The sequence below is a fragment of the Grus americana genome, chromosome 1 (assembly GCF_028858705.1).
Source record: "Grus americana isolate bGruAme1 chromosome 1, bGruAme1.mat, whole genome shotgun sequence".
In the NCBI taxonomy this organism is placed as follows: Eukaryota; Metazoa; Chordata; class Aves; order Gruiformes; family Gruidae; genus Grus; species Grus americana.
Window position 1 is genome coordinate 93,663,571 of NC_072852.1, and position 25,471 is coordinate 93,689,041.

General features: G+C 44.8%; 1 long non-coding RNA gene across 2 annotated transcripts in view; it reads right to left on the bottom strand.

Annotated features, from left to right (window-relative positions):
- Positions 1 to 25,471, bottom strand: part of LOC129210543 (uncharacterized) — a 159,724-nt gene that overhangs the window by 21,386 nt on the left and 112,867 nt on the right. For both annotated transcript variants that reach the window (XR_008578574.1, XR_008578573.1), the window contains one exon: positions 3,097 to 3,203. This is a non-coding gene — a long non-coding RNA (uncharacterized LOC129210543). The remainder of the gene's footprint in view (positions 1 to 3,096; positions 3,204 to 25,471) is intronic.

Below are 25,471 nucleotides of genomic sequence, written 5' to 3' on the forward strand. Positions count from 1 at the left end.
AGTATTTTTAGTTCCAGGTAGCTGACAGACCTGGAGAAGGAAGGCAACTCTCCAGAAGCTGAGCTGAGCAAGCGGGGGGCATCCATCCACCCCATGCCTCTGCCAAAGCGCTCCCGACCTGGAAGTAAGCCGCTTCTTGCAGAGAGGAGCAAGCTGCTCGCTCGCCTTCCCAGGCTCCCCCTTCCCTGATGCCTCTCCACACCACTGCAAAGCGCCCTGCCAGTTTTTGGGCCACACGTATCTGCCTGGCAGGAGCCCAACCCAGCCCAGCTAAGCAGGAGGTGCCCTCGCTCCCCCAAGCCGGCCCATGCAAGGCTCGCACCAGAAACCCAGCTCTGGGTCACTGACTAGCATCCACCCCTCCCAGGAAGACAGTTAATTTTTTTTTAATATGGTTTCTATTGTTCAGGAGATTAAGGACATAGTTGAGGCTTGTGGCATTTTTCCTCTGGGATCTAATTAGGGAGGAGGAAAAATTAATCTGCATCTTTATTAACTCTTCCAAATCCAAAATAAGACATAAGAAGGGCCCCAGCAGAGCACGGCAAAGGCTTATCTGGCCATTGCCCTGGCTCTGACGGTGGCAGCTACCACGTGTCCAGGGAGATGGTAAGACATAGAAAAATACACACTGATAATTGTTGAAGGCACCCAGTCAGCCTCCAGCACTACCCTGTGCCAGTGGCAGTGTGCCAGCAACTGGATGATAAGTGTTACAAAAAAATCTGCATACTTTTATACAGGAAAGTTTTGCAATATTTTCCTTAAAGCTGCAGTTCCCGGTATCAAGGAGTTGCATACGTGCTTTGATCTAAAGAAAACAGGATTTGAGCTGTCGTGACTGTGTAGAAAAGCCTGAGAACAGAAATTCTCCGTACACCAATGGCACCCATATCCAGAGGGCATAAAAAAGGATTTTTTTTCCTATTTATTTGATAATCCTTTGATTTCTATATTTCGAAGGCCTCTTCCTTAATGACTAAACACCTGAGATTAGTAGCAGTGCACACAAATATTTTTTCTTTGCACAAAGATAAGCATTTTTCTTGCCATTTAAGACACCTTGGCTCTTCTTTTCAGAGGCAGCAAGCACACGGCACTCCCACGATTTCCACTGAGCCCCCTGCCTACCTCATGAGCAAGAATCTGAAAACATTCATATTCAAAAGCAGGTCCAGTAAAAAAAAAAAAAAAAAAAGCTTTGAGGCCACCTGCAGATGTATGTAAACCTAGCTAGAAGCAATATTGCTGACATGCTGTGCAGTAGATTTCTCTTTCATGGCCACCTTAGCTAGCCAACTCACTATTTACTAAACAAGGTTAGATATAAAATGCAAAATCTGTATAGAGAAGACTGCAATAAACTAGATTTCTCATACACCTTGAACCATCTTATCTGCACTCTGTCCCAACTCCAGTAAGGGCTGCTAACATTATATATCTTTTAATTAATACAAATGAACGTTTAGAAAGAACCAGCTGGCTACAGAAAAGTTTCCTTTGTGTCCCCCTTGCAAATCACACTGACAGGTAGTATCTGATCTTGTTCTGCTAGCTGGTTTATGGTACTTTGTCCCATGAGAATACAGAAGGAGCTTCTGATCTCAGGACACAGGCTATGCTTTTAAGATCACAGACTGTGAAACTGCAAGGCATAGACTGAGATATTTTACAGGACATTAGTACTACTAATTACTTTTCTTCTCCTATAGCCTTAGACTTACCTAAGGGTTGTTTTTTTTTAAAGGGAGGGAGTAAATCAAACTACAAGGATACATTTAGGAGTGCTCTACAGCAACCTTTGATAAAGAACACCTGCTTATGTACCAGCGAGATACACTGATATTCAGTTGAGAGTAGCTACGTAAATTATCTCCCATTTTGCCATTTTTGAATGATGCAGTTACTCCCCTTCCTGCTCTTAGATACCAGGATATACCAGTTTTTAGACACCGGAATATAATCACACATTTTTCTCAGGGTGGGCTTTTGTTTATTTTAAAATGCATCTGGCTGGATAACCATTGATATGTTGAAATGTTTTCATTCTTTCAGTAGATTTCAAGCTGGGCGCCTTTTTCTGTGACTGGGCTATTGGAAACCAAGTCATCCCTGGAACTCAGAAACACTAGGGAACATGAGCAGGAGAAAGAATTTGCAATTTTAAAATCATTACATTCAGGATTCATTAATACCTGAGGATTATACTGGCCTGTATTTAAATCTTAAAGCCTTAACTGTAACCTCTTCCAAAAGACGGCCAAAGTGAATGAGATACACCCCCCCACCCCCGCCGAATACCAAGCTCTTCCCATTCTAATTACATTGTCCAACTCTGGTTCTGCAAACTGCTGTTTGGTTAGGTAAGCCAATTTATGTGCATATGTGTGCCATGTCAAGAACTATAAAAAGAATTAAAATCCTTCTTTTATTAAATTCAAGAAATGAGCTCTCACTATTTTATTCTAGGAAATCTCGTAAAACAACAATCTTGCACTGAAGAAAAGGAAAGAACATCTCTTCAAATAAATGCAGTTTTAATAAGAAATTATGTTTGAGCATAAATACTCAAAATTTCTACAAGTATTGTTGGTGCAAATGTGATACATGGGCAAATGAAAGAACACCTATTTGTCATTATCTCACACAACCTTAATTTAAGCAACAGTATCCCAGTTAATAATATAGGAAGAGACTGGAAAGGAAGAGGTTAAACTTTTAATTGGTTGTTTACTGTTTCAATTCTAGGCAGCATTTATGTATCTGCTCAACACTGGGATGGCTTAGGAATAATAGTGGGTGTACTGACTGTAAGCCGCAAGTTACAAGCCTACGAACAAGCCACGATCTGATGTAATAAATCACAAGTCAGACGCTCTTGTAGCTCGTGACATCATAGGCACTCAAAGCACTATTTATAAGCTGTACGGTGCACTGTCAAGAGTATTGCCAGTTCAGAAATGCCCGCGAATTAAAATGTTTAGGATTCTTTTCTTACAGTCTGTCTGAGATAGGGTGACCTATTTGCATCAAATTTAAGCCAATACAAAGACAGGATTGCTTGGGGCCACAGGTCAGGTGGGGCCAGGCACTTACATTCGAGGGAACCTGGCAGAGTTCAGTTCACAGGAGTTGTGCTGCTGAGCTGACTATCACTGTTGCTCCTTCAAAAGTAGTTTTTCTTCCAGCTTTGCTGAGGTCACCTGAAACACCAACAAAGAAATATTTGGAGAGTGCAATGAGGAAAACATTGAGGGTGAGTGAAGATAAGATGACCAGAAAGTGACCAAAAATGATCTGAAGGGACGCAAGGCTGGAAGACTCACTCCTGCTGCTGCCCTTCTATCAGGCGGTGCAGTTTGTAAACGGTACCACCCACGCCGCTGCTTACAGTGGCTTTTCAGGTGGAAGATGGTAACGGTCAAATTCTTCATCTGCTATAGCACAGGGCTGAATGGGTTTGCCTAAATCTGCTTGGGTCATAGCACCTTAAGCTGCTCCAACACAACTGCTAAAGCAGCTGAGGCACCACTGAGGTCCGGGAGAGGCAATGCTTGCACTGCAAACCATCCTAACCACCAGTCCTACATAGCTCTAATTCAAGAAAATGCTGAGCCTTAGTTCCTATGTGTTAGAGACTGCTTTAGGAGTAGCAAAGCATTGGCTGCCTCTCCTGACAGTCTTATTCAGATCAGGATCAACTTATTTCCAGGATTAGTCCCTTCCACAGAGGTCGGGGCTGCAGCAGAGCAGCGCAGGTGGCTGCCAGCACAAGGGCACTTCTGAAGTGGCCGTAAAGCTTCTCCAGGAAAATTGCTCTGTGTGTGCAAAGCTTTAGAGAGCAAGATACCACAAACATTTCTAATCTGACCAAAGAGAGGCACTGCAAAATCCTCAGGCATAATCTCTGATTGATAAAAGAGACAACAGGAAAAGAGATTTAAGCAAGAAAGGAACAGAGAGTAATAGCAAGCTCGGAGGCTTATAACTATTTAATTCAATCAGAAAAAGGTAACAGCTGTTTAGTTAAAAGCAGCATCTTCATATAATTACTGCAGTTATGCCGAAATACATTACATTACATTTTGTTTACTCCAAATTGACTGCAACTTTCCTCAGTGCTCAACACATTTATACTGCTAAGCAAGCAGGCGAGTTAAACACGTCACCAGCCGCTCCTCCCCATCTGCTGTGCCAGCCCCCCTCTGAGGTCTCAGCTCCCCTGCAGGGACTCTCACAATGGCCAACACGTTGCTGTGGCTAGGAAATGGTTAAAACGTCCTATTCTTAAATTCTTTAGGGAAAGTAGAGGGCCTTCCTGGCACTACGCTGCATGAAGGGTTACTGTACTGCTTAGTAGTAATATTGTTATAACCAGGTGATCTACAGTTATCAGCAAGGTAATCATCTTCGGATACCTACCGATACAGCTGGGGGAAAATGGACATCTCCAGGCACAAACATTTTCCGTGTACCTGACTCTACTGGAAGGCCAACCTATGCGTATTTTGTTTGCGTCTGATTTTTACAAGAACTGAGCTTGCCAGCAGACGCTATTGTTGTTAAGCTCTTCAGAAAGGAAGCCCACTTCTCTGGTACAAAGGCAGCGGTATTGCCAGCTGAAATTTCAGGCAAAAGCACTAACAGCAGGTGCCAAGGAGCTAAAAATCAGAATACTTAAGTAAATCCTGTATGAAATATGCATGATAGAATTTCCTTCTGCTTTCAGGATCAAGTGACTAATTGTAATTAGTTGAATTGTTAAGGTAAAATCCATCTCCTAAAGGAACTTGCAAAGGATTTCCTAAAATAGCCCTCTGAAATTTCCGGGTCTCTTTTATGTTCTTCCAAACACAACTATAAAGCAGCCAAATAGTCACAAACTCAAAGCGTCTCCTCCCTTTCCCTGCTTCAGAAAGGTAGAGATCATGTTCTCTTGACCTTACTGACGGCTTTACTTTTACCTTGAAATCACCCCTGTATTTCTCTGGAAATAATGCTGATGTACAGCAGGAAGGAAGCAGAAGTGACTTGTGGCTGCCGTGACAAAGAATCTCTTAATGAGCATTGCTGCTGTGGGGTAGCTTTATCCAGGAGGTCTGCCCTGCTCTGGGGCTGGAACTCTGGCAAATGTTTGGGATTGAAGTCTTGAAGCTAAAAATTCCCGGTACCCAGCGGTGCTTAGTTTGGATTTGGCATTTCCTAAACGCATTCATCCCGGTAGAACAGACTCTGCTATCTCAAGGGCTTGAAAGGGAAAGCAAATGCCCGGGACCTGCAAGGCTGGTTAACAGGCTCCAGCCGAGCACTGATGACTGGAGATAGCGACCAGAAGCGGTTCCCAGCTGGCTGGGGTTGAGCTTCCTGTGTGACATGAGTCAGTGGCGCTGGGCCAGGGACCAGCAAACAAAGTACCCTCAGTACAGCAAACAGAGACGCCAGGAACGGGGTGGCTTAGCAAAACCTGGGCTCTTCTCTGGTTTTTTAGACACAACCTCCTATGGCCAGGGCAGCAGCGCTGTTCGGGCTTATTAACTATTGGGACCATGAGCGCAGGACTGCGTGTGTGTAAGGCTATTTGGAAATTTTTATTAGGGCTGAGGTTGGCCTACAGAGAAGCAAAACTGTACTGCTGGCTTGCTGATACTGCTACCCCATCCTCCACACACCTCCACCAGGCATTTATAATCACAAACAGCAAGTATCAACCCACTAGAGGCATCTGCCCCCGAACCGCAGCAGGAAATCCCCTACGAGGTTTGCCTTTCGGCACTGGAACTGAGCACAGTCCTACCAAAAGCAGCAGAGCCACCTCTCTGGTCCGGCCTTTTGTGTCCCCCTCTCTGTTACACATGGACACACAGTTCCAGGTCTGAACATGAGACTGGGGGCACCTTCAACTTAAAGCAGCTTTCTCATTTTTCTGAGGTCTAAAATGCCACACCTAGAAATTTCTGAGACAGGAAGAGGGAGCATTTCAAATAAGCAACCTGATACTCAAACCAATTGTCTCTGACAGATTCCCAGTCTTTGAAACAAGGTTGTGCAGGGACACAAGTGAAGAGAAAACAGTTGGATTAATGAAAGAAGTGAGTAACAATAGATTTAATTAATCAATAACCACGCAGACACCCTTCGGAACCGCTGCCAGCCAGCTGGAAAGTTTCTCTCTTGCGTAACAAAGTAAAACTCTAAGTGCTTTATTGCTCAATGGAGATTTTTTTTTTTAAGCCTTAGGTTTGCATTTCATCTGGAATTACTGACCTTTCAAAAACATTGACCCTTTTGTGTGCACTCTTTTTTTTTTCCTTCTGGTGAAAGGATGAGAGAAAATGTCATATGACATTGAACTGATAAACGAGGTGTAGGTGTCTCAGAAATACCTCTGGATGGATTTCTCCAGAATGAACAATGTGTCCCAGAACACATTTTGAAACGTGGACTCCAAGTTGACAGCTCCCAAGGACATACCGGCTGCATGTGCTTATGAATACATGCTGGGAAATGTCCAAACCCCCCCCCCCCCCTTTTTTTTTTCCTCATGATAAGAGGCTCTTCCAAGGACTGTACAGGTAGAGGGCTGGAGATAGAAAAACCGTCAACCTGAGGAGACAAGACCTAAAGAGACAAGATGACCATAAAAAATGAGAGCGAACAGTACTGAAGAGACCAGTCAAGGTAACACTGAGCAGCACCTATAACCCAGTACAGAAGTGGTTTATCTTAAACCAGAAAAAGGCACTCCTCATCTGAAATAACTACAACTGCGGGTAGGGCCAGACATGCCATGGAAAGGCACCACCAAAATGAAACAAGGAAAACACTATTTTTAGCCTTGCTGGAAAATCAGCTCTTTTAAGACTGTCCTTCTTGTGGCACGTGGTTTTAATACAGCCCCCGCAAAACTGAACAAATCGAATCCATACAGAAGCAGAGGCGTCACTCCTCATGTGACCTAGCCTATTGTCCTTAGTGGGATACTCCAGTTCATCCCCACGTAAGCAGATGAATCAGGTGCAGAGAAATGGATTGACCTGAAGTGCAGTTTCCTCATTCCTCTTGCTGGGACCCCTCCTCATCTTGTAGGTAAAGAAAAGGTAGATACTGATTCCTGATATTTCACTGGTGACTTGGCATTTGGGGACCCAGGCACTGGAATTTGAGCCCCTTCTCCACAGTTCCCAGCAAGTTTAATAGCAGTAGTTCTCTCCAGCATTGAGCTAGCTTTGGTTCACCAATACAATGAAAAGACACATCATACTTCCTTAGCACTATTTTTGAGATCATATGTTTCTTCTGGAAGCTATTTTCCAGTTGTCAGTATCCAAAGAAATAAATCACCTTACCCTACGGTACAGATTTGCTGCCCTTAAGTCATCTGACTAGGCTTTTAAAATCCCAACCTCCCCCTCCATGCTTCTCCATACACACTCATTCTCCAAAGTCGTGATAAGTGTTCTGAATCAGACAGATACTTAATAAAGACAAAGAAAATCCCACTGGAAACAAGTACATATTTATAGAAGGCTTAAAGCTATGATCACTGCTTAGATTCTAAACACTACATCTAATAAAAAAATTCCAACAGCCAAGCACCAAATTCCATGGTGACATCACCACTGTAAGTTATGCAATGTAAGCATGATTATTTTACACACTGAGAGACTATGGAAGGGGCAGAGAACAGCAAGGAGAGCAAATAGCAGAGAACTGCAAGTGTATGTGAAAGAGCAGTGGTTTTCCTTCTTGTTTTGCAGTTTGTAACAACCTTGTGTCAGTAGTTTTGGGGTTTTTTGCCCTCTCCTGTCAATATACAATAAGCACTACTGAGTAACCATCTGTATGTGGCCCTGTAGCTTTGCACCAAGTTAGGTCTTTTTGGATTGATCAACTGCAAAGAGCTGACCACCAGCGAGGCTGGCTAACCAGCTTTCAAATCCAGGCTATGCAGCTTGCACAGGAGAGGCAAGAAACAGAAAGCATCCATTTCTCTAAGCCAGGAGCTCTAAATTTGATGTTGTTCTGCATTTTCATTTATCTCTTTCGGTGGTCCAAGCCCTGCTACTCTGAAGCAAGAAAGTGAAGAAAAATAGTCCTAGATGCATTTCTGGTGCTGCAGCATATTACAGTAAATTACCATTCATGCAAGAAACTCGAGAGCAAGCAGAGGCCACGTGATTCAAATAGTCTTTTGCATTATTCATTTCTGGGCCACACTGAACAAAGCTCTGGTAGGCAGAGAAGTAGTGACAAACACCTAGACCCCTAGGATGGATCTGAACTCGGAAACAGTTTGGTCTGTGGATTTCCCATCAGGATTTGGGTTTCTCTGCACTGTGCAGTGGAGCATGGGACAGAGATGCTCATGGCAGGGCTGAGCTGAGCCAAAGCTCCTTCACACAGATGCCTGCAACATGCTGCTATGCTGATGCACCCAGTTTGAATGCAGATGCAGTGCAGCTACTTTTATGCACTGCTGGGCCACAACATACTGCTTTCAGACCTGTATTGGCTAGGGAAGGAGGGAACGGAAAAAAAGCAGTGAGACCAGGTATCAGGGAGCAACACTAACAGTAAATGTCATCTAAAGATAAATAGCAACATGGCTTATCCCTACAATAGTTACATGTGTGCCAAGAACATCTGCTGAAGGCACTTATGAAGTACTTTCCTCATGATGCCTTTACAGCTAAGAAGTCACATCAACCTGCTGTATCTCAGGGGATTCCTAGAAAAACATCATCTGTCTAATCACATAACAACATAGGATGCAGGGAATCTGGAATTAAAGTTGTAATCCTTAGCAGGCTAGCAGCCTTAGCACACTGCCTCAGTTTTAAATCTCCCAGCTTGAGAAGGTTTCCAGAATGAGTCCCTCACTCAACAAGGATATTCACGTGGAGCAGCTGTGAGATTGACCATAGTCTGTTGTGAGCTGGACTGAGACCTATGAATTCACACCAACCTGGCTAAACAGCCGATCCTTCCAAGCCATTAACAATGGGAGCATGACAGAGCCTGCTCCTTTCACCACTGTGGACTTTAGACAGGACTTTTACATATTCCAAGCTTAATCTTCTTGGAGGAGATAGGTTAATTAGGTTCTGATAACTCAAAGATAAAGAATTTTTACATCTTCTTTCTGTCATAAACCAGTGATATGTATCTATTATCTCAATTAACTGGTATTATTCCAAGTGAAAGAGATCATGTTGAAGGCTGGAGTCTAAAGTGAGAAAGGATCTTATGGATACAGATCCAGTTTCACTTACCCTTGCATACATCAGAGGAACTGCATCGAAGACAAGGGGGGTACTATTGCTATGATCAGAACCGCGCTGCTTGTCTTTGTCCCAACAGGTCCTGATTTAACTGCTCTCCTTCCTAGTGCTTAAATTGGAGCATGCAAGTAGTCCAGCTGAATCAGACTACGCCCAGGACAAATATAGTTTGTTGGACTGGAGCCACAGTTCTTATCATCTTCCAGAGTTAAGCCCACAGTGTTTCAGGTCTTATGCATATGCTTGAGAACTTAAGATAGGACCATCGGTCATGGTCTATCACTATTTAAGAACCTCTATATTTGACATGGAAAACCCTTTAGAAAAAAATCAAAACCAAAAATACTGAGACCACAGAAACAGGAACAATCAGCAAGTGACTTGGGATGAACAAAGAAACCTAATGAAGCTATCTCAAAGCAAACATACTAGACTTTCCTGTATACAGTGGCAAGTCACATGTAATTTTATTAACTAAGAGAACTTACACTTGAGTAAATCTAATGTTTCAACTCAAACCTAGTGGATGCTGTTTAAAAATACTCAACAACATTAAATGTAGTGCTTATGCCATAGGTTACTGATAATGTAATTTAAAATCCATCTATTTTACCTGTGTGGTGTTCAGTTTTTCCCTCTGACTTTGGACAAGGAATGCAGGCATCTTAATTTCACAAATTTCTCTCCTATTCCAGCTCTGAAATAGTGAAGCATTTTAGCTATGTCAGGGTATTTCCATCAGTAAGGTTTTGTTATTGTGACTGTTATTTGTACATTTGTGAGCGTAGTCACTGAGATGCAGGCTGGATCCCACAGCCCTGAAGCCTTCTGTTTAAACACAGGACGAGCCCGTCTCCTCCAGTTTATCCCTTCACAAAAGTAAGGACAAGGAGTAGGGGTTTTTTCCCCTCTTTAGCCCATTCGACCCAGGCCCCTCTTCACAGATGCTCCTGAAACTACAGTGCCAAATTGCACCTACAAATCTTTAAAGGTTCTTGTGGCATTTGTTTTCCTCAAACATCCTGTTTCCCTTTCCAGGGCTGGTCACTGGGAACCCAATGGAGATTTCCATTTATCTTTATTTATGTAATGAGATTACAGCTCGCAGCCTTGCTGTCAGAACTGTAGTCTTCATAGAAATGATAGAAATATTGGGCTGGAAGGACCTCAGAGGTCCCCTCCTTACCACAAAGTAAACATGCCTAGACCATCATTGACTAACAAGGCTTTGTTCTTAAAGGACTCCATAAACAGGGACTTCTCAGCCTTCAAGGCTGCTTTACTCTTTCTCTCTTCCCATTTTCAGAATAAATCTACTTCTGATAATTAACCAAAATCTTTGTTTATGCAAACAAAGCTGGCCACTATTTGTTGCATACCCCTCCTGCCACAGAAGCAGAGAACAATTAATCCCTGTTCGTTTTATAGCTCCATTAGAAGACAGTTTTCCATGGTCCCCCTCAATCTTCTTTCTCCTAAAACCAGCAAACCCAATTTCTTCAATCATTCCGCTTTGGCCCGGTTTTCTAGACCTGCGACAGTTTCATTGCTCAATTCTAAACCCACTTTAGTCTGTGTCTAACACAGACATGCTCTAGACTGATGTTTTTTCTCTGATGTTAGAAAGAGCTTCTTAAATACCTAAGATACGTCAGATGATATCACAAACTGGATCAGGTTTTCTCTAGCAAAGAGCACGATTATATATAGACAAATTCAGTAACTTTCTTTTTAGAATTTTTTTGGTATTATCATGGGAGTTTCCCAGTAGTCCGGAATGTCCAGCACACCATCATTAAAATCATCAGAATGAAAATGACACAATTGTGCACATCACATGCCTTTTGTTACCCTAACTCTTGGTCTCATCCCCTCAGTCTACCTGTTTTATTCACTGGTTGTGTCTCGTCTTTGACACCTTGTGAGCATTTCGTGGGAATGACTGTCCTTTAATAGATCTGTAAACTGCCGCTTAATACATTGGCACTTCAGCCTGGTAAAATTGTGGGCATTGAAATGTTTTTCTGAAGTAACATAATAATGCATCAGATGACAAAGCACCTAATAGCGTGGATGTCAAGGAGAGGTAATCTGGTATTAGTGAGACTAACGGGAGGAATTCAGACTGGAGAAGAGCAGAGCGGAGCACTCAGGACAGCAGGTCCTTTGCCCTCCACTAGCTCAGAAGCTCAGGGAAGAGAAGCAGCTCACGGAGGTGCCTGCACGCCAGCACGAAGAGCTCCATGAAATCATTTGGTAAGCCGGAAGAGGTGAGGTTATGTTCAGCACACGGATGCAGGCCCCTTAGCAGAAATGGCTCTGGTCTGGGATTCTCATTGAACCTCTTTGTTCTCCTCTGATTTTTTGAACAATGTGATTCTGTTTCTCCCCATGAATGTAACCCTTATGGGTTGCTGCAGTTTTGTTTATTCTTTACATAAACCTTAGGAACTGGCTTTTTTTCCTTTCTTCATAGCAGATAAGCTTGTCTGGTCTTTCATAATTGTCCTTTGGTTCTCCAGAAAAGCAGAGATAGCTGGGTTGTGTCTGGATCATTACTGTAAAATATAGTCAGGAGGAAAGCTAAGGGAAGTCAGGTTGTTGTATATAGTGCCATACAATTTAGGACAGCTATTTAGGTACTCACTTCTCCCCTCACAGGGGTTCAAGTTGTCATCAGCCTTTTCTCTACCATGCCAGCACAAAATCACCAGGTGCTACAGAAATTGCAGGCAAGCCTGAGTTTAACAAGTGTTGTGCTTACAAAGAGCATCTCAGTGAGATTCAGGGAGGCGAGTGATCTGTTTAACAAGGGAGGTGACAAGTCACTCCACAGTCAGTTGCCTGGCACACTTTTCCACAGCAAGCCAGCTTTATGGGTCTCCTGTTCATCACTGTCAGAGAGGCTGGGAGAGAGGGTCAAAAATGCATAAGGGAAGCATGATGGTCTGGGGACACGATTAGGCCATTTAGTCCAATGTGCTTATCCACTTAAATATTTTGCTTCCACTCAGCTCTTCTTTCTTACCCTTTCCTGAGAGCCTGCGATTCTCCCCCTTCTGCCTGCAGACACAAAGCTCTAGCTGTTGCTTGATCTCATTTCTGTGACATTTCAGGAACTCTTCCTGCTGACTTGTTCCATCTGGTTATTACCCTTTCAGTGAGAAGTAGCTCTGCCTGCATCTCTGCTGAGTCTCCTAGTCTGTGTGCTGTTTCGGCTCCTCCTCCCTGAACAAGCAAGCTTGAGCAGGTTTATAAATAGGAGTTTTCAAGCTAATGAGAGGGGGTGCGGGGGTGAGGAAGAGAAAAACTGCACTGAAGTCACTTCGGAGGCAGATCCTAACGCTCTTCAGAACAACAGCTTTGCAGGCACAGCCATGGAGGGACGTTTGGAGAGGGGATGGTTAAGCACCAAAAGGGGGAAGGGGTTTAAGTCTTGGCTCTGCCGCAAGTTTTAATACAACTTGGGAAAAGTCATACCTCCTCTCAGTTCTCCATGGGCTGAATCCTTTCCCTGCTTCCCTCCCAGCAGATGTACTGTAATGCCTGTGAGGCAAGAATGGTCTATTCCCATGCATTTACTCGCAGATCGGTAAAATAAGGTTTGCCTCTTGCTGGGATCTCCCAGTATCACCATGATAATACAGACTTCTGTTTAGAGGCACTGCCCTGGCTCATCCTCTCGCTGGGGCACCATATGCACCTTGCACTTTATGGCTTTTTTTTCCCCCTTCATTTTTATTATCCCCGCTTCAGGCTGGTAAATAAAGCACCCAAGTCCTGCTGGGAATAAAATCCTTGTACTGACTTCCAGCCCACTTTCCAGAAGCATAAGTCATTTCCCTTATCTGTACTATGAAGAGAAAAGACAGCCAGTGTGACCTAATTCACACAGATGGCATGTGGGTCAGCGGCTTCGTATCTGGACAATACTCTACATAGGCTACATGGTTTTGTAAATGCCAAGTGTCACTGTATTTAGTTTTCAAACCAAAAAGCAGGGACCTACACCAAAATGACAGCAGAGGAGTGGCTGTGAGGCAGCCCTCTAATGCCATATGAATAGGTGTGATAAAAGAGAGGTGGGGATCAGACACACTAAAGGCAGTATCAGACCTAAACAGCACATCCTGCTCCTGAGAAGCCTTCCAGGAGTAACGAGATTATTAGACAAGTACTCTCCACTTGCAAGTGCGAGGACTCAGTGTGACATCTGCAGTGCTTAGCAGATACATGGAGGGGACATGAGGTCAGATGTAGAATAAAACCTGTGTACAAGCGCAGTGGGTCATGGGTGATTGTCTGGGATTGTCCCTGATTGCCTCCAAACAGGAAGATTCAGCTGTAAACTGCAGGATGTTCTGTCTCTCTGCAGTGGAAAGTATCCAGATCCATTCTGGTGCAGGACAGCCAGAATGCAGACATTATGCTCAAAATACTAAGTGTACCTACAAAAGAAGTGATGCTCCTGCATCCCTTACTTCTGGACCTCACACAGACTAAACTCAAGCATGCTGTTCTCTTCATCCACCAAATTAGGACTGATTCCTTGGAGAGATAATAGAACATAGTCCTCTCCTCCTTTTATCTTCTCTTTCAGAAAGTCCTTTCTGAAGAGTTTTGGAATCTTTCATTTCTAAACATGGAAATGGTTTAACGTCTTCCTATACTGTCTCCCCTCCTGGGAGAAACTCTTCTTTAGTCCACAGTTAAAACTGATCAAAACAAACTCTCTGGTTTCCAAACACCCAGCTGCAAGAACTGGCCGTTCAGGACAGCAATAAGAACCACTTAAAACATTCTGGCATTGTGAGATATGAAGAATTAGCAGCAGTTTTGCAGGAACCTATTCTGCATTTTGAGGCGTATCCAAACAGCAAGAGCACAGACCACATTTACCCATCCCAGCTTAGAAAAGCAGTATCCAGACAGTTCTTACATCTCTACCCACTGGGCTGAAGGCATGTTTAGTAGGAAGACAAGACTTTCTTCCACTCACAGATATTCACTTCTCCACAAAACTCTTGCAAAAAACTTTCATGACCTCTCACAGATAGCTTCATCAGCCCAGTAGCTTACTGAGGAGTAAGGTGTGGTAATGATGTCCTACCAGTAGGTTGCGTTCCGACAACAATTTGGAAGAGGAATGAAAAATTTAGCCCTTGTATTCGATTAGCTGAATGTGATGCTCTTCCAAAGCCTGTTGGCAAAGTTAAAAGGTTGACGGCATTTTTAAAGGGTAGGCTGAACTGCAGCCAGCTCATGCAGTTTCAACTGGAGATGTACTGAACTTCTGAATGAAGCGCTATGCTCCTACTGCATCCTGTAATACAGGAGAAACAGGTCTTCTACACACTGAAGAGGAAATTTGTTCTGATGGCACCAGGATGTGGACAGACTCACTCCCACAAAAATCTTCAGCACTGTTACTACTGTTATCACCCCAGGAAAATTTCTGGTAACGCTCCAGAAGAATGTCTGTCTGTAGTAACACAGTATCTCTGGAAAGGTCTTTTTCAGAACTTCTCCCATCCAACAGCCATGCTTGGTTACTTGCCCCTTTTGGAAGCTAGTTTTCTATCCAATATTGCTCCTATGGCTCTAAAATATTAGGCTAAATACCTGTCTCATCTCTCCACAAGCATCAACCATGCTTTCTGCTTTGCACAGCATGTTGCACAACCATAGGTCCTGTTTGCTACCCAGTCTCCTGACTGCCAGACCAGTGCTTTATCCACAAGAGCACATTGCCTAACCACAAGCAAATGAAACAGGACTAACTTTGCACACTACTGCTGCACTACTTGCAGCCGGGAATAGATCTGCTTGTTTCACCAGTGGATCTGTTTACTGATCTTGGTTTTCAACCCGCAGTATGTGAGATCCCAGGGGTCTGCAAATTATTTTTAAGAAATGCATGGACGAAGACCAAGAAAAACAAACCTACCCTCCGCACAGGAGCCCACACCTCTGCTGGAATTTTTAGTGGCTGGCGAATTGGAAGAAGGTTGAAAACCATTTGTCTGGTGTAACATGATAGGATATGTTCCCTCAGGCATAAAATTTTGGGGAACTGCTGAGGAGCTCTGCCAAGTGGTAACAGTTGCAGTGTCTGGTTAGCACCTGCCTATGAAGAGCAGTATTTGTGAAATAGCTACGGATGCACCGAGTATGCAGCAGCTATTCCTTATTCCATGCCTAGATGAGCCACCCCTCATGAACAGTAAGCTTTCCGTTGGGTCATTTACATTACACCAGTGCCAGAATGCAGTAAATTAAATCACATTAAATCTGTCCACTGCAGAATACTGCTCATTGCAGGCTCCTCTGCCACGACAATGTGACCAAGCCTTTCACAGGCTGTGCATGAGCCATTCACAGCAAAATCCCAAACATAGTTCAGAAAAATGTCTTCCTTGGGAAAATACAAGGTAAAGTTACACTTTCTCTGCAAGAGCAGACATGGATGGCACTGAAATTGTGTCTAGCAGAACGGAAAAAGAGAATTTTCCATTTTTAAACTTTCTGTGAAGCAAAAGGTCAACAGTGAGAAGGAAAAGCACCCTGCGCCACTCTGAATGCTCCAGCTGAACCTAAATTACACATTTGAAAAATTATACTTTAGGGAAAACATTATGGTTCTGTTTAAAAACCACACACAAAAATAAAAACGTAGCAGAAAAAAATTTCTTTTTTCTTCTCCTCTCCCCAGCTTTAGTAACAGGTTACTATCCCAAAGGTCTGTGTGGGACCAGCCCCCTAACTTGGCTTTTTTTCTTCCCAAGTATGCTGCTCTTTGGCATAGTGCAGGATGCCCATTTGGCACCTTTTACATATGAATCTTCCTACCACATCCAAAAGGTTTCCTCCATGCACATATAACCTCTGCCCCTTTACATTGTGGACCTTTGCTTTGGCACAACTAGTCTGCGTCACCTCTGAGACAGAAAGGCGCAAACCACAGCTTCCGGCAGGGCAGACAGCGGGATGCGAAGAAGGACTTGGGAAGTCGGGGAGCTCTGCAGAGGAACAGCTTTTCTCGTATTAGGATAATGCTGCTATCAGCACACAATTGTTCAAGTCACAGAGTTAAAAATGAAAAGATTATATATAACCCATGCTCTGCAGAGACCTCCTGAATGATTTTGATGGGCTGTCCAGGCTATTCACTCTTAATATCTTTTTGTCTGTGGCAATTTTTGCCATTAAAAGTGTGTGGGAAGAAGCAGTGTTGAGGAACATTCTTCCTTCTAAATTCTGCCTGTCTTTAGCTTTGCTCACACTCTAGGAGGTACCTGTTAACTGGGAGACAGGAGAGCTGTTTTCTTTGTGGCAATCATTTAGGAGTCTTTTGTGTCTGATGAAAAATGCACACACTAAAATACCATCAGATGATATAAAAGCAAGAGGATACTACTGGGATGAATAACTAGCTTTCAAGTTTATCCCTGCGTTGTGGCATCTTAAAGAAACACTAGGTAGGATCCATTCAAAGCAACAGCCAGAGAACCAAACCCAAGCTGCAATCTGGTTTGTGCAATATCCAGCTAAGGGTTTAGTGGGAGTAAGGTATTGTGTTGGGTTTGCGTGGCAAGGTTTTGGTAGCGGGGGGGCTACAGGGGTGGCTTCTGTGAGAAGCTGCTAGAAGCTCCCCCTGTGTCTGATAGAGCCAATGCCAGCCGGCTCCAAGACGGACCTGCCGCTGGCCAAGGCCAAGCCAATCAGCGCCTCTGTGATAACATATTTAAGAAGGAAAACAAGCTAGAGAGCTTTTGCAGCCGGAGAGAGGAGTGAGAAGATGTAAGAAACTCTGCAGACACCAAGGTCAGTGCAGAAGGAGGGGCAGGAGGTGCTCCAGGCGCCGGAGCAGAGATCCCCCTGCAGCCCATGGAGGAAGGATGAGGGGGTGTAGAGATTCCACCTGCAGCCCGTGGAGGACCCCATGCCGGAGCAGGTGGAGGCACCTGAAGGAGGCTGTGGCCTGTGGGAAGCCCACGCTGGACCAAGCTCCTGGCAGGACCTGTGGCCCCATGGAGAGAGGAGCCCACGCCAGAGCAGGTTTGCTGGCAGGACTTGTGACCCCGTGGGGGACCCACGCTGGAGCAGTTTGCTCCTGAAGGTCTGCACCCCGTGGGAGAGACTCATGTTGGAGAAGTTCGTGAAGGACTGTCTCCCATGAGAGGGACTCCATGTTGGAGCAGGGGAACGATGAGAGGAGTCCTCCCCCTGAGGATGAAGAAGCGCCAGAAACACCATGTGATGAACTGACCGTAACCCCCATTCCCCGTCCCCCTGTGCCGCTGAGGGGGGAGGAGGTTGGAGCCGGGAGTGAAGTTGAGCCCGGGAAGATGGGAGGGGTGGGGGGAGGTGTTTTAAGATTTGATTTTATTTCTCATTCCTCTACTCTGTTTTGCCTAGTAATAAATTAGATGAATTTCCTCTCTAAGTTCAGTCTGTTCTGCTCATGACGATAATTAGTGAGTGATCTCTCCCTGTCCTTATCTCGACCCAGAAGCTTTTCGTTATACTTTTTCTCCCCTGTCTAGTGAACGAGGGGAGTGATAGAGCGGCTCTGGTGGGCACCTGGCCCCCAGCCAGGGTCAACCCACCACAGGTATCTATCTTCCCTTCAGTGCCTGGTAGCACCTTAAAATCCTATTAAGTGCCTGTGTCTTTACATCACTATATGGCTTGAAAAAAAATCTGATCCTGCCTCTAAAGCCAGAGCTATTTCAAAATTGATACACATCCAGACAAAAAGTACCTTAATGGGGACCGTTGTGATGGCAATTCTCCAGTCAAGGGCACCATCCCAAACAGCCACCTACCAAGTCTGAGCATAGGGCCATAGGAAATGGCCATGGCAAAGAGCAGGCAGGACACGTGCTTCTCCCACAGGTTCGTGGGCTTTCAGCGCGGATGCTGAGCAGGCAGGGGCAGGAGCTGCCTGGTGGCAGCTTGGCTCCTGCTCAGGGTTCAGTAAGCCAGGCTGGCAGCTGCTTCTGCTGAATCAAACCAAACTGGCTCTCACACGGCCTGTGCTAGCCTGGCTCAAACACCACCTTTAAGTCAGGAGCATGATCATCTGTGTTATCTTTATAATCTGTTGTGCTGGTGGACCCATAGTGTGTTTTAGGTGAAGTGCACAGGAGACCAGATTGTGGCTACTGTGAAAATTGTTGCTACTGCAGCCAAATCCTCAGAGTAATATCTGCTTTCCTGTTAATCCTTACTTTTCTATCAGTTAAATTACCTGTCGTAGTTTCTCAAGACTAATAAAAACTAAGCTTTACTAAATACCACATCTTCGGTGTTTTCTCCAACAGACAACTCCTGCTATGTGTTCTCAGTAGTCTGCCAGTATCTGGCCAGAGGGGATTGCTTCAATTTTTTTGGATGCATTTCCAAGGTCACAAGAATTTTCACACCTTTTATTGCTGGCTGCTCAGTGGCAGGTAAAGGATGTTGCAGCTAATGGGAACACAGATTGGAGCTAATTATAGAGTGATTGACTTGCCATGGACTTAATTGCTTATTAGAAGTCACGCTGATCTCTGAAATGGAGGCTGTGAATCTCATAATATGCAAAGAAATATCCACTGTCTGAAGAATAAACATGAAAAGCTCATTCAGGCACAAGGGATAGGTATTTGCATGCAACTTCTTTCAGTGTGCTACACATTTCAGCACCAGTGCTTGGAAGCCAAATCTAAGTGTTCAGGTGTGAATGTCAGGGAATGAATTTATCTAAGAGCAGCTCTAGGGCCCCTGTCTTGCCAAGGACCAATACTAAGTCACAGTGCCAGCCAGTTACTGCTAAGTACTTGCATATGGGGAGCACAGAGAGGAAGCTGCGTTTTCATGAAATTCTACTTGTATTAAGCAACTCTGCAAGTTCTCCTTTCACTACAGGGCACCAGCTCAAACCACCCTCCCTTCCTGTCCTGCGGCATGCGCTGCTTGTCGAATGCTACGCGAGCCAGAGACTGCACACTGGTATCAGCAGAAGCACCTACAGAAGGCAACACGGAACCTGGGTCCTTGCTTATAAAGCTTTTTATGCTATGTCTTTTTTTTTGTGCTCTGCCTAGTTTCAAGACCTTTCCTTCGGTTTCCTTCCACATTCTTGCCCACAGGCACCAGCTGTCTCCATTGCCTTTTCCACCATCACCTCCTATTTCTCCATGGAGCCCTAGTAGGCCAAACTCAGTGCAGGCCTAAGCTACTACAGTGAGCACCAATGGGACTTGTATTACCCACCTTGCAGTCTGGGCTGAAGAAGGTCCCACGTTTGCAATGTGTTGCAGTGGAGTTAACAAAGCATCCTTATTTTTTCCCTCCCAAGCATCCCTGTTCATATTTTTAACTCTGACAGCGGTGAGCTTTTTCTTTCATTTAGCCCTTGTTTTATCCTATCCATTGGAGTTAATCTTCTCACTGCTGACATGGCATCGCACGCCTCCGATGGCCCCACTGTCTGAACCTCACGTGGGAACCCCAGGCACTAATTCACATTCAGGGACAGATTTTACAGGGCTGTCTGGCAGTTAGACCACTTCACCATTCAGAAGCAGGAGCATGTACCTGCTTTTCAGCTGCTGCATTTCACAGCTGAGCATCTGAGTGCAGGTTTAAACTGCGACTAGCTCGAGGTAAAGCATTTGTCTGTATGTTAGATGTCTTGTACCAAGTCCTAGCTGTGCTCCGTGGGTCCCTCTGTGGCCTGTGGCGTCGGACATTCGCCCTGCTTGCTCTCTCTCCCTTTCAACAGGCTCCAACTTGCTCCTTTGTGATAATTTCTCTCTTCCTCAATTCAAACTTTGTCATAAACAGTAGGAGATAAAGCTGTGCCAAAGGGGACAGTCTTTATACATCGCGCTGTACAAATATGAAGCTGTGGATAACACGGTTTCCCCTTTAAAAAAAATAGTCCTGTATCTCTGAATGGGAGCTCTTTCCACTGTGACGTGATAGCACAATGAATTCCCTGCACTGAGACGTTGCTCACAGCCTTGAGACAAGGCACAAAGGGAGTGCAAATAAATGAACAATACGGTGGAAGAAACAAAGAGCAAAATAAAAGCAAGCACTAAATAAATAAATAAATAAATTTTAAAAAAGAGAACCAGCCTGCAGTGTTTAAAGCTGTGCCACGCAAAACCACCACCATACAAAATGATGCAGAACTTCCACAGAACTGACCTGGCAAAAAGCCTGTGGGGAGTCCAGTCAAAAGAGCATGCTGACTCCACAAGCAAGGACAGAGTTGGAAATTAAAGGATAAGCACCACACAATTTTCACATTGGCCTAGTGCATCCTATCCCATGGGATCCCACAGGGTCTTACAAGGACTTTTCTCACTCCTGAAATACAGCCGTATTTGGGGTAACAGGTTGGCAGTGTACAGCAGCAGCATACAAGTAAAGAAAAAAGAAAGAAATTTTTGTTGTTGCACGGGTCCTCCCTTCTTTTGTCCCCCCTACTTCCAAAAGCTCCCCTAAAAACTATTCCCCACACCCACCAGTAACTATACAAGATCGACTCCCTTTAGAGAGCCATGAGGGGTCTTCTACTACAGAGACATGTAGTCTTGTGTGGGAAAAAAAGAAAAAGAGGAAAAAATAAAGAAAAGATAAAATACATACTGCATAGAGCCGAGTGCACAGGTCATTGTATTGGAGGCTGGCAGGAACAGACACAGAATCACATTAGCAAGCTCAAAGCTGTACTCACAATGTCATCCACATTCTCTACAATTTTAAATTAGGCTTTTCTTCTCAATTAGCAGTTTGCTCCTACATCCTCCTTTCTGATCCCCTCAGACCAGCCTTCCTCCACAACTGATTCCCACTTCTCTTCCCTCTTTTCTCCTTATTCTTCCCTCACTCCTAGTCAGAAAAGCAATTCCCTCCTCACTGAGCTCCCATCTCAAATCCCCCAAAACCCAGCACCAGTGGCACTGCAGAGGAGTTGTTGCATGATGGATGCTGAAAGGTCCCTAGCAGATGACAACCTTTCCCACCACATCAGAGCTGGCTTTGGAGGCTTTAGAGGTTTTTCAGAGCAGAGACACTCTACTTTGGTCTCATGTACAAACCATTTAATGCAACAATACTCTGATCTCAGCATTTCTGTAAAACAGAGCTCTTGCTTGGTTATAACTATCTGCCTAGTATAACGTATAGAGCACTACACGTCCAACTGTGTTCAGTAAACACTACCTTCTTGCTCCCGTGTTAGGTATCCTATGGGATGAAGAAAGGTAGGTCTCTGATCCGCCCCCTGGCCTTTTCACAGTTGGCTTAAACTCCTCAACCCCTGGGCTGCTGCATAATTCAAGCCCTTCTTTTGGCTAGATCCAGTGATTTCTGCTGAGCAAGTTTTCAGTCAGATCAGGAAGGCGATCCAGCTTGCTGGGTGACCCAAAGTGGCAGCTGGGCTGCACAGTGGTTGGTGCACAAGTGCGATGGTGAATCTCTCCAGTACTTTATTGGGGATAAAGAACATTATGAGAGCAGTGAACTTGCAGCCAAATTGGGGGACCCACTGAACGAGGGCTGCCTCTGTCTGTTCCTTTATAAACAGATTTCTGCAACAGAAAATGCTTTTAAGCATCTTTCTGCTCAACCTGTAATTAGCTGACAAGTCTTGGTGCATATTTTCTGTTCATTTGCCTTTTAAAAAGGCAAAAGCCAAGCCTTCCAGAAGACAGGCAAGAGCTCATTTCCCTTTTTCACTCTGGCTGGAGTGAGACACCACGGCTGCTTAAGTTGGCTTAAAAAGCCTTGGTGTTCTTCACCTTTAATCATTTGTTCATGCTTTTGCACTTCAGTCTTGCATGAGCTGACCCCAGTGTTTGTGCACCTGGCTGCTGAATTAGGATGAAAAATAACTTTCCCCTCAAAATGACTATCTGGTTCACAGCATTATGACATAAATGCTTGTGCCAGCACCACAGACAGGACAACTGAGTTGAGGGAGAAGAATGACAACAAACAACTATGGTGGAATGGGAGAATTATAACATTTAAGCTGGTAACTGCAAATTATACCCTTACTGCTCTCCTCAGTTGCAGCCTGTTAGATAAAACTTGCTCAGCCCACTGCATACTGAACAGGGTCAAAAGCGTGACCCGTAGCTGTGAGTCTTCTCTCCACCTTGTCGCAATTAGACAACAGAAAAGTATCTGCAACCTAACAACCCCTCCTCCCTCCTTTTTCTCAAAACATGTGATTCTTACAGGATCCAGGCATTTTCTTCCCAAGCGGGAGTTCATGCTCTAAGGCTAGCCATGACCTCCAACGATTCTTCTTTATTACTGTCTGCCTAGGAAATCTTGTAGGGTAAGAATAGAGGTGTCTGTTCTTCAAGGACATTTCTCTGCAAGGTGTCTGTAAGGATCTTAAAACACTTTGCAAACATCCTTTAGTGATGACTCACAGGACCTTCTCTCTTGCTGTTTAACGCTGAAATGGAGGCCATAGTTTGTCAATATGAAGAATGTGATGGCAGCAAGGTCTTTAGCAACAGCTGCTTCTGCCTCTTCCTCACCCCTTCCTTGTGCCATCTCCACCTCCCAACAGGCTGACCCTCAACTGTGTGCTGCTCCATAAACCAATTGGTGTTAACTATTCCAACTGAAAACCAAACAAACCTAACAAAGCTTTTCTGTTGTTGTTGTTATATTTTATAGTCTCAGCAGTTACCAGACTGATAATACTGCTGGGAAAATGCTGAGTGATGATGAACACGGTAGTAACGTGCAGTGGTACACGAGCAGGAATGAGCTGTGGAGGAAGGAGAAAGCGAAGGAGAGGATGATGACGCTGGGGAGTGAAGTAGCAATGCCAGAAGCCCGTATTACCAAAGAAGACAGTGTCATTAAGCCACCATCCCAGGCACAGAGAAACTAAATGACTTGACCACAGGAAAAGAGCAAGTTATTGGCAGAGAGCATAATTTTAAGAGATGATGACAGCTGCTTATTCCTTCTCACAACTCCAGGCACGCTTCTGCCCTGCTGGTCTTGTTTGAAACCGCAATGAGAAGGTAACTACTACAAATCCAAACTGAGGCTGTCCCACCCAGGTATATTATCAATAGCTGGCAGCTCATAAAAGTTCCTAAACTAGTTCCTAAATAGAAAAGAAACAGCAACATCCAAATGCCTGAACCAGGCCTTGTTTTTAAAAGCAGCATGCACATACACACACAGCTGGTCCACCTCTGCCCTCTTCCCTTCCTTTCTTCTCTTTACCTCTGCTACCACAAGAAAATTGCACTAGTTAAGTTTAAAATGGATTTTAAAAATAAATTTTAAAGTAATTTTTAAGAATTAGTTTTAAACCAGTGCAAAGGGCTGGGTAACCACCTCTTAGTTTTCAGAAGGCTCCTTCAGTTTAGGAAAACTCAGTAGTGCACAGTCTCAGAAGTGGAAGTAAACTGGTACGCTGGAACTGGTGAAAATGTTTGCATGGATGCTCAGCTTTCTGTGATGAAAGCCTATACGTATGAAGATGGAGGGAAGCATTTGCAATACCCAAGCTATTCCACCCTGCATGCGAGCACACAGTACCCTCTGTGTGGGAGGCTGCTTGGACGGCAGGGTGCACGGGAGCAGCAGGGGCACCGCTCCAACCCAGCCTGCCCAGAACTCACTGTGGGAAACTTCTCCCTGCTGTACTTCCAGAGGAACAGAAACACCCCTCCAGCCTTTTATGAGATCCAAACAAGCCTGCCATATGTACTTTGTGTATCAGAAAATGGGAAAGAGGACAGGAAGATGCATTTTAAAGCTTTGCAACTCATATTCAACAGCAAGGCCCAGCAATTTAGTAAGCAATTCTATGCAAGCCTATGATCTAGTTAAACTATCTCTTGGGTTTTACTCTGTGAGCTGGCTTGGCTTCCCTACTTAATTACTGCACTTGCTAAGCCTAATATTCTTTCTAACCTTTGGATCCCAGAACACACTGCCATCTCCAAGCCAATGCCCTAAATAAGCTAGCACTGTCCCCAGGACAAGTACTGTTCTGAACAGCAACCACTTCCCCAATATGTGACACCCTCTCTGTTTCCATCTGCCAATTCCTTTCTGTTCATCATCTCACTCTGGATGATGCCCACATTCCCTCACTCCTGCAGAAGTGGTAGCTCAGCTCCCAGCTGTGAACAGCTGGCAGGTCCCCAGGGTCCAGACAAAACTGTGGCTGCCCCCCCATCACATTGTCTGGATTAGAGTTGGTGCAGGTCTGCCGCCAGGGACAAAAGAGACGCTGCTCACTTTTCTTGTGCTTTGCTGCCGCCATTGAAACACAGCTGCAGCTTCCACGCCAGGGGTATCCAGGGCACCAGCTTCCCGGCCATGCTTCCATCTTTTCCTAGTCTGCCACTCCCCTCTCACAACACTTCTAGCCTGAAACTTGTGTAGCAGGCTCGCACGGTGCTGGAAGAAAGTGGGTTTGGCTGCAACCCAGGGGAAAATGCTCCCCTCACTCTCCTGGATTCAGGCACATGGGTAGTTTCCCAGTCAGCACGGCCTCAGCAGTTAGCAAACAAGAACTAAGGGTGTTGTTGCAACACTGAAATTATGTGCTGGCATGAAAAAGAGAAGTCTCCACTGATGGAGCTAATATTTACCCTCATTGGCAATTTGGGGGAATGTTTATTGCCCTTTTGTACATGTTAGCCATGCCTACTGTGAGACAACCCATCGTGCTACTGCTAGACCTGCAGTGCATGCAGCAGCCCACCCTGCAGAGGTAGGCAAGCGGGAGATGGAAACAGAGATGTTCGGTGCAACCACTCAGACTGCTATCCTTTGAACCAAAAGAACAACCTTATTAGGAAAGAGTGCTAGTAAGGTCTTTCCCTCCCAATGGACCACACACAAGAACGGGCAGGGATTTAGCAGTGAGAGGGAAAAAGAAGTGCAATGCAAACATAAAAAGAAACAATTAAGGCCATGTGTAAACAGGTGCAGGGCTGGCTCTAGGAATCAATAAAGCATTTCACTTCCCAGAGCAGAAAACCAAAGCACGCAAACCAGCTATGACCCAGCTGCCTATTTTGCCTATTCCAGGGTGCTGGAGAGCAGACTGCTGCTGCCGCCACCTCTGGTTGACTGCGGTTCGAGTGTGTGGACAGCTGCTATTTCCAGCATCAGGGCTAGCAGCATGATCTGCCCTC